Source organism: Ricinus communis, chromosome 9, assembly GCF_019578655.1.
Source record: "Ricinus communis isolate WT05 ecotype wild-type chromosome 9, ASM1957865v1, whole genome shotgun sequence".
In the NCBI taxonomy this organism is placed as follows: domain Eukaryota; kingdom Viridiplantae; phylum Streptophyta; class Magnoliopsida; order Malpighiales; family Euphorbiaceae; genus Ricinus; species Ricinus communis.
This window is the reverse complement of record NC_063264.1, coordinates 5,854,213-5,864,212: the sequence shown is the minus strand read 5'-3', so window position 1 is coordinate 5,864,212 and position 10,000 is coordinate 5,854,213. Positions and strand designations below refer to the sequence as shown.

The following is a 10,000-nucleotide window of genomic DNA, read 5'->3' as shown; positions in this document are numbered from 1 at the left end:
ATTAGAAGATGAAAAAGACTTTGGAGGCGGTGAGTCCAAAAATTCGATCCATGAACTCACAAATTTCTCAAGCTGATTCTCATATCTACACACGATCATAGTTTCCACAATTTAAAAGGTAACCATATAATTAAGGATAATTCGTTCACTGAGCATTAACAACATAAGCATTAAACAAGGGATAAACATTGGCATCTCGAGAATGATTAAGCTCTTTATTTATGTCTTAATAAAAGATAGCGCTAACGTCAAATTATTTTCCTTCAGTAGCTTTAATCCATGACTTCCCAACTCTAAATCTCTATGTTTGCAATTCCAATGCTAAAATAAGATTATATAAATTGAGATGGTTTTAAAAACTTTTCTTAAAAAAAGAAATATTATTTTTACTTACTCATAGGGGGACAAAGGATCCTTTGAAGGTAATTGCAACTAGAGAATTTAAAGCTTGGAATTAGTTCTTTTGTGATGGCTACATCGCTCATTACGTGAAAACCAAACATAAAAGATCATATGAAAAATTAAAGAAAACTTTGAATAAATTAAAAACAAACCCAAAAAAAAAAAAAAACAAGGTTGTGAAAGAGTAGTAGAACATTTAATGGAAGAACTAAAGCAGCAGTAAAAAATAGAAATTTATTATTACTCCTGTAGTTTTTAAAAATTTACAAGTCCAACTTTGTATTTTTAAAAGTGAATTAATAACCATTGACGTTTGTTTTCGTTAATTATTACCCCGTTTTGCCTTTCTTTTTTCTATTAGTCAATTGGTTTAATTGACTAAAAAAGATTCAATTCCGTCCTTAGACTTAATTTCAAGTATCAAATTCGTCCAAAATTAAGTTATTATTAGATTTTAATGAAAAATTATTTTTCTCTTAGGACAAATTAATTTTATTTTCTAAAAAACTAATGTTCTCTAATTAATATAGCTCCTTAGTGTTTTTGCATACTAAAAACTTTATCAATACGTGTAACATTATGAAATTTTCTGAATTTGAATAATCTAAATTCTTATTCATATTTTAATATTTTTATTGATGGGAGCTATAATTCTCTAATTTGATTAATCTAATATAAGTTGAATTTATATATCAGAATTTGATAATTATGATGAAGAATAAAAATAAAGTATTTAGTTACTTTGAAAAATTAAACAATTGCATATACTTTATTATTTTTTATGCTTATTATAAATTCAAAGTTAGGATTGAACTTGTAAATTTTAGCATACCTCAAGGGTGTAAAGTAATTTTTCTTAAAAAATTTAATGAAAATCTATTAATTAGAGAAAGAGAGAATAATTTTTTTACCATCAAGAAGAGAAGGAGAAAATTTTGAGTAAATACGCTTAAATTGAGAGAAATAGTAAAAAAATAGAGAAAACGCTACTTAGGAAAGAGAAAATATATGTTAAAACATTGTTTTCATAGATATGCAAATTCTCCATTTTTAACTGATTGATTGATTTTAACCTAATTAATGTGGAAATTGACATCATATATATACATATATATATATATATATATATATATATATATATAAAAGGAAAACATGTGTCATAAAACATATCAATTAGCCAGAAAAGTCATATTTATGAGAACTCTAAATCCACAAGTTATATGCATGTCAGAAAATTAAGTAGCTATAAAGATAATTGATTTCAATGAATATAAAATATTGCATAAATTAACCTGCAAACCATCATGGAATTCATGTATGCGAGACAATGACAAACAAACTCATAACAAAAGCTTATAAGTAAATATGGAAATCAAATGTATCAATTCATCATAGCTTTTGTGTAATTACATTGTAATCATATTTTTTTAAAGCCTTAATTCGATCAAATTAGCCAAGAAAATAATTGGTATTCATTAGAAAAAAAATTAGATAAGAGCAAAGAATGAATTTGATTGATTACCCTTAGTGGACTCCATGCATACATGTAAGTTGAAGATTGCTTCAAACTCACCTTTGAGCCTTCTTGCCTATACTAATTCGAGATGCTTTAACTATAAAATAAGGGTTAAACAAAATATTGGGACACATAAATTCCTCAAGGAATCTCATTTATTTCTATGGGGCCTTAATTGGACATAGTTTTATTAAAACATAATTAACTTAAAACAAGCAAAAAATTAATGGATTGAAGGAGTAAAAAATTAAACTTGAACTATGCGAGATTTTTAACATTGCACAAAATTTTATTATAAAGAAAAATAAAAAAAATCTACATAAATATGGAAATTCCACAAAATAAGTTGACTTGAGTAGCTTACTACTAATCTAAATAAAGATGCAAATAAGATAAATGCATCATCTTTGAAACCCAAGCAATCACATTCACCAACCACAACTGATGGGACAATAGTTATTAAATGAGAATTTGTTAACTCATAATCAATGTACATTTATAATGACAGGAAACTATTATATTTCATGTTATTTTACCATTTGAAATATATCATCATTTAGTTCTCTTGCGGTATTTGAAGGTCCTTTATAGCTTTGTAATACAAAAGTGGAAGAAACAAATTATTTACTCATCCAGAAATTAGCTTTTCTCAGAACTTCCTCTATTGTTACTTCAAATTCATATTTTTTAGGAGGTATGTGCATTCCTGGCTTTCTAAGACCAAGATCCGACATGAGCAATGCATTGCAGTGCTAGGTGAGATAGTCAAGACCATAAAATGTCATAATGATTGCAAAATGACACTTGCATTGATCAAGTACTAAAGAAAAGGATACAATTAGAAAAATCTTCATTAATTTGCTTGGTTGGGAGCTAAGGAAAACATAGCCCACACAAGATTGTAGAACAACCTTTTTTTGCATAAGAATAATATATTCCATGAGGGCTCTAATCCTTAAAAGCAATTTATAAATAATAGTAGACTATATACATACTGAATATGATATGAGTAACAAATATTATCCTCTCGATTCCATTTTTTTCTTTCCATAGTTTCCTCATCTTATGGAGCTCAGAATCATGTTTGAAACCAAAACTAATTAAGCTTTTCCTAGATTTTAACTGAGCTAATTACATTAAATTTGGCATACTAAATATTCAGAGACCATTGCATACATAAAGGGTGTGCAAATAGAAGGCCAGTGATTTATACATATAAATAGAAACTCATAAGACTAAATTATAGTTCTCTAAGTAAAGACGGTTCATTCTATTATTAATTACCGTGTATGATGACAAAGATAGATTCAATCATGGCAGAGATTTGAATTCACAACTATAGATCTCAGTGCTATGAATTATTTATGAATAGCAAATTTGTATGACCATGTTTTGCCATGTGAATAAATATTTTTCGAAACTCGCTTATGTGAAATGCATAAACACTCCAAATTGATTATAATAAAAAACAATACTTTATTTTGTTGATAAGTATACCAGCTTCGATGAAAATACTGGTTGTATAAAAAAAAAGTATCAGGCCTAAGATAACATTGAACTTTCAAATCTGAAAATTATGTCATTTGAAGGAGGATACTTCCAGATCATTAGGTCAATTGGAATGAGAAATCCCAAATCATATATTTTGATATTAGATTGACAAGGCAAAATCATCAAAAGATAAAATTTTAATGAGACAGATTATGGTCTTATATAATAAGATTTCTTTGGCAACAATTGTCTAAGATTCAAAGGTCATAATAATGTATTTAGAAATTGCTTGAATCTGAACCATATTTGAAAATCATTACTTTGTTTTAACTTGTTATTTCTGATAGAATCATAGAGATTTACCGAAAAGACCAATGTAAATAAGGATCACAAAATAGTATTACAATTTTCAGTCAACTTGATATATAGAAATAAAACACACACAAACAAACAAATCCAAACTCACTCAATATATCAAATCAACATGATTTCTAAAACAAACAATAAAGACACAAACGTTAGCATAACAAACAAAAATCTAGATGCAAAATATAGAAAAAAAGAAAGAAAGAAAGAACAAGAGTATAGATCAATGATACTCATAAAGAAGTCATCATTAATAGTGAAGATATATTTCTTCTTAGAAACCATATAACTAAAGCAACGACAAGGAGAGTCTTTGAAAGAGATACAAGAAGCCTTAGGACCAAAAATCTTATCAATATCGTTCATATTATAAAATTTATAATCAAAACCATCATGAACAGAAATAGTCTTTGAAGGGTCACCATCTTGAACAATAATAAGATGGTGAGGCTTAAAAAAAGGCCTTAACATTTTCAAGAAATCAAGATTCCTTATAGTTGGTATAACTAATCCAAATACAGAAACAAACATAAGAAAACCCTGAATTTCACTTGTTTCATTAATAAGTCTAGCAATGGCTTCATACACAAAGATCCCAACAAGAAGCCATTTCATTTGAATGGAAATCTGAACAATTTCAACTTTGTAAAATGTTCATTTCTTAATTGAAAGAGTTTATGAACCAATTACAAGATGCCATATAGGCAAGATTAATAACATGCTAAAAGAAGTTGTAACTAGTTGTTGATGTCATCTTTAAAATGAGTGCACCAAGTATCTCAATTTTGTAAAACCCATAAGACTGATGTGGAATTGCCTCCTATCCTAATGCCTAGAGTGAAACTATGAGATAACAAATGCTGCAATATGTAATAATAGATGAGTTGCATCAATCAAAATTGCAAAGCTGTTAGCTTTGATGCAAATTCGAAAATCACCTAAGATTGCATGATGAAGCAGTTCCATCGGAGTAAGCAAGGATAGAAACAGTATCAATTATTAAGTAATATGTCACCACTTAGAAATAACCATTACTGTCACAACCTGATTTGTGCGCCCGTAACTAGCACTAAGGAATGGGTAGGCATAAGGCCATTGAAATCCGTAGCAAATCTGATTAAACAATAACTCAATTAAAATATAATTTTATCCATTATAACAATATTTCATTATTAATATTTAACCACACAAATACTACATATTTAAATTAGTCTGTCAGCATAATTAGATAACGCCTGTCTAATTGATTTAACTTGCCAAAAGAAAATAAAAGATTTTAGAATCACTACTACAAAGAATCTAGACTTTTAATAATCATATACACAAATAAATTCAATTATATTAAGCCCGAAGAAGGAGAAAGTCGGGCTGCTAAGGAGAAGAACTATGGAAAATTTAGTTGACACCTGAAAAATTAAATTAAAATTGTTAGTTTCGATATTGAGTTAAAATCATATAATCCAAAAATAAATACAACCGTCTAAATAAACTAATTATTTAAATAGTATAAAATATTAAAACGCATGTCATGTCATAATTCAAAAAGAATGTAATTTTAACATTTACGAGACAAATACCTCAACAGAAATCTAAACTCTAATTTTATAGGCCTTTCAGCTTTGTTCCAATAAGACTAGCACCCAGAGAGCAAAACTCGACCATGGTTCTTAAATCCTGTATGGTCATTTAATTACCTATACAGTCGGCGTCTACAGATGCTTAACCAGGGACCTTTCCTTCAGCACATCAAAATTTCTATAAGTCCGAAGAGCTATGCTCGACCAAGGCACATCACATGAGTATTTTTCTATTACTTATCTTTGATTTATACCGATGCACATGCGTCATGATACAACCCATCAAGTGGCATGTTCTACTGTTGTCTCATTCTGAGCCACATCATATCTTTAGCTTTAATAATAATAAAAGTAACATGATACACAAATAATTATGATATTATTCGATTTAACAATAAATAACAAAATCAAATAACATCAGTTATGAAAGGCATAAAATTTATAATTCAATAATAATAATAATAATAATAATAATAATAATGTTGATGATGATAAATATAACGGCAATAATAATAATAATAATAAAATTTAATAATAAAATTACTAATAATAATTATAATAATTATTAATCAAATAACGTTGTATTTAAATTTGGATATGACAATGCAGTTAATTATATGACTTTAACTCATAGTTCTGTTGAATTTTTTCTAGCTGCTTCTATGCTTTTAGCAGAGCTGGCTAAAACGTCAAATTATTTATTTATGAGAATAATTAAATTATTTAAATATTTCATAATTAATTCTAGTCATAGATTTCTAGAATTAGACTGTTTAAAAATTTCGACTGATTTCGACTTGAAAATTCTATTAAAAATTCAGGAGAACCTTCCACAAAATATGAATGTTTACTCCCGTATAATGGGTCCAGAGCCTGTTAAAAACACTTCAAATAATCATTAAATATTTCACAGAAATCGGGTCACCTATAACTGTATAAATTTTCTGACTTTGCAAAATACCCCAGAGTCATTTCAGAATTAATATTTATTCCACCATCAAATTGCAAATTATTTTTTGGTATCTAATTTAATTATTCACAGCCATAATTATTACAAAATCGAATAATAATTAATTACTCTAATTAATCCATAAAATTTATAAGTAATTTATCAATAAATTAAATTAAATTCATTAATTATCAATTAATAAATTTAATAATTTTTGATAATTTTTAAATAATTTCTAAGACCTAATTAAATTATACTAAGTAAAAAATTTAAAATTTTACATATCCGGAAAAACTAGAGTCCAAAAACCTTTAGAGTCAACCGTGTCGAAATTCGAATCGAAAGACGGCCGCACAAAACTTGAGAAGTATGGAGTCCAAATACACCAAAATTGCAGCCTAAATCTCACTGGATAATGCCAGATCACAGTGGAGAAGAATCGGATCGGGTGAGGTGGTGTAGAGGCTGCCGACGACGGAATGAAAGAGGGGAAGGGCTGACTTAAGATTTTTGATTGTGGGGAATCTAAATCGAGTGTCGAATTTGAGAGAAGAGGTCGGCAAGGGATTGCTTTAGTGATGGAAGCAAGGAGCGTCTTCTTCCTCTCCAAGATTGACATCCAATGAAGGAAGAGAGAGGAGAAATAGGTGCGCTGACAAGAAAAAGAAGAGGAAAGTGATATGCTGACGTAGTGGTTGTTATGGCAGAAAATGGTGAAGAAATAGTAATGGGAGAGGTGACATGCAGGAAAAAGGAAGAAGAAAGAAATGAGAGTTGTTGTTTGGTTATTTTTTTAGGAAAAATTGCACTTTAGCCCCCCTAATTAAGCTTAGCTACAACAAAATCCCAGCCTTAATGTTTTGCTCAAATTTCTCCTTTGATTTATTTATTTAAAATCACAAAGCTATATTTAAAATTCACTAAAATCAATATATTATAATTATTTGAAAATATAGAATTAATAGTACTTATATTAATTAATTAGTAAAATAAATATTAAATTCTCAATATAGTACTGAAAAATACTTATTTACCGAAATAATATTAAAATCAAAATTTTAAAAAAATTACGAGATACTACAATTATTTACATACCCGTAATAATCTTTCTAATTTCATGATTTCTTTTTTACTGCTCTTTCTATTTTCTTTCTCTTCTCCTTTTTCAAACCTCAGTTTCCTAAAATCCCATTTATTTGCCTCCCATGAAATCGTTGTTGATTTCTCAATGTTCTCACCATGTCCATTTCTAAGAACAATCATTCTTTCGCCACCCCATAGTCTCTTTCAGACTGGCTCAAACTGCACTTACCTTCCAACTCTTTTACATCTTGGGGCCCAATGATTAATTTTAGTATCAAAGAGATAGAGGAGTATTCTGATTCTGAAGACAAGAGGACTAACCAAGCCTCCATTTTAGCAATCCTTCTTGGTTAGGTCCATCTATTTATTTTAAAAAAGAACAATTCAAAAACAACAAGTACTCTAGTAATAATTGAAGAAAAGGGATAAACAATAGATTGTTGAAAAATTGAAAGATAAAAATAATTAAAAGATTAAAAGACAAAGCAGCTGATAAGGGTAGGAAAGCACTTAATGCAAAATAGAGAAGTTTTCTTTTGTGGAAAAAAGGTTTTGAGTAAAATCAACAAAATTGAGAGAAATGGCTAGAAAAAAGCAACGAAAATGACACTCAGAAAAGAGAAAATATATGTAAAAATACTGTTTTCATATATATATATATATATAGATATATAGAAATATAAATATAAATATAGAAAGATAATGATTTAGAACTTATTAAGGATGCCTTTAATGAGAGAATTAATAATTAATGTTGACCATTAATGTACTTGTTTTATTTATTATCTTTATCAATAAGCTAATAAATCATAAATATCTGATTTTTAATGCATTTAAATCTAACTAATGCTTCATCAACTATGTTATATAAAAAATGTAGTCTTTTATTAATTAATGAATCAATTTTCTAATTATATGATAGGTTTAATCATAAAAAATAGCATATTAGTTATAGCTTTAGTATTGACTTTATATATGTATTATTGATAGCTTTTTTTTTTTTTGATAAAATCCTCATATTTTAATACATTTGTAACATTATTAAATATTAAAATTTATTAAGAATGAATATCTTAAATTATTCTTATTTTTCAATTTTAAAATATAAAATCTATTTTTTATTTTCTATAAGAAATTTATATTATTATCTATAATTAATTTTTTTAATTATATAACGCACAAATAAATAACTAATTTGTAATTAAAAGAAATAGAAATTCTAAACATATATGGCATGTTTAATAACTAAATATTAATAAACATGTTAAATAAGAGAAATGAAATAAAAATTTTCAATACTTTTAAAATTTTATATTTTTTTATTTAAAACACTTTGAATTTTTTATTTTATTTTATATTCTCTTTCATTTGTCTAATTTTTATTTATTCAATTGATATCATTACTTTTGCTTAAATAAACTATAAATTTTATCAGGAATAAAAAGTGTAAATAATATTACAAGTTTAGATTTATTTTTTAAAATTTATTTTCTAATATTATATTTTTAATAATTAAAAATATAAAGTTAATAAGAATATAAACTTCAATTATGTGAGTATAATCACAAAAGAGTTCATTCTATTATTAATAAATTGTAATATTCTTTTCCAACTAGTCCCTTTCTATGAATAGATATTAAAATTAAAATAAAAACTAAATAATTATATAAAATTAGTATAATAGAAAAAAGTAAGAAAATTGTAATATTACAACAAATAAAAGTACCATTGTTGTTTATTCTATTTAATATACTTGTGTTAGCTTCTCTTTGTTTATACTATTAAATTATTAAATTAATATTTGTAATTTTTATATTTTATTAATAAAAAATAAAACTATTAATGTTTATGGAAATAAAAGCAAGATAAAAAATAAGATATAAAGAGTTTATTGGACATAAATAAAATATTTTACTCCTTACATTTGAATATTTTTTAAGATTCTTTTTATTATAGAAATTATATATTTTTTAAAGTTAAAAAAATAAAACTATTAATGTTTTTTATTTTTTAAAATATTTTTTATTATATAAATTATATATTTTTTAAGATGCTTTTTATTATAGAAATTATATATTATAGAATACTCTAAGTACTAAAAGAAAGTTCTTGAACGGGACAAGTTTTATATAAATATAATTAGTATGTTTAGTTCTTTTTTGAAATAGATAATAAACTATTTTATTTAAAGACAGTTGGTTTTTCAAATTTCGATATTAAGTGTTTAATTATTATATTAAAATTTAATAGTAATATTTGATATGAATGTTTTTTAATAAAAAAAATAAAATAAATTGATGCATTTCTTAAAAAGGGTTGCACATGCCCAAGAATAATATAAAACCTGCAAAAAGGGTTTCACCTGGGAAGCCAGAAAGCAACAATTTTAACTCTGTGACAAAATTTCTGGAAAGTCAAATTCGAAATGAGAGGCACAAGGATTTTATATTTATATTCTTTGTTATTAGTGAATTGCATAATTTACAATTGTTTTTGATAGGTTAATGTAATGGACTGTAAGGAGTTGTATTTAATGGTAGTTTACTTTATAATTTCTTAAAAAATATATTAGAAAGTGAAAATGAGGTATTAAATTGAAAGTCTAAAGACATTATA

The 10,000-nt window shown here is 26.0% G+C and overlaps 1 long non-coding RNA gene across 1 annotated transcript; it reads right to left on the bottom strand.

Annotated features, from left to right (window-relative positions):
* Positions 1-4,203: 4,203 nt before the first annotated feature.
* LOC107261179 lies at positions 4,204-7,118 on the bottom strand. Its single transcript, XR_007217328.1, has 3 exons — positions 6,611-7,118; positions 4,714-4,888; positions 4,204-4,600 (listed from the first exon to the last, which is right to left on the bottom strand). It is a non-coding gene; the product is annotated as an uncharacterized LOC107261179 (long non-coding RNA).
* Positions 7,119-10,000: the final 2,882 nt, after the last annotated feature.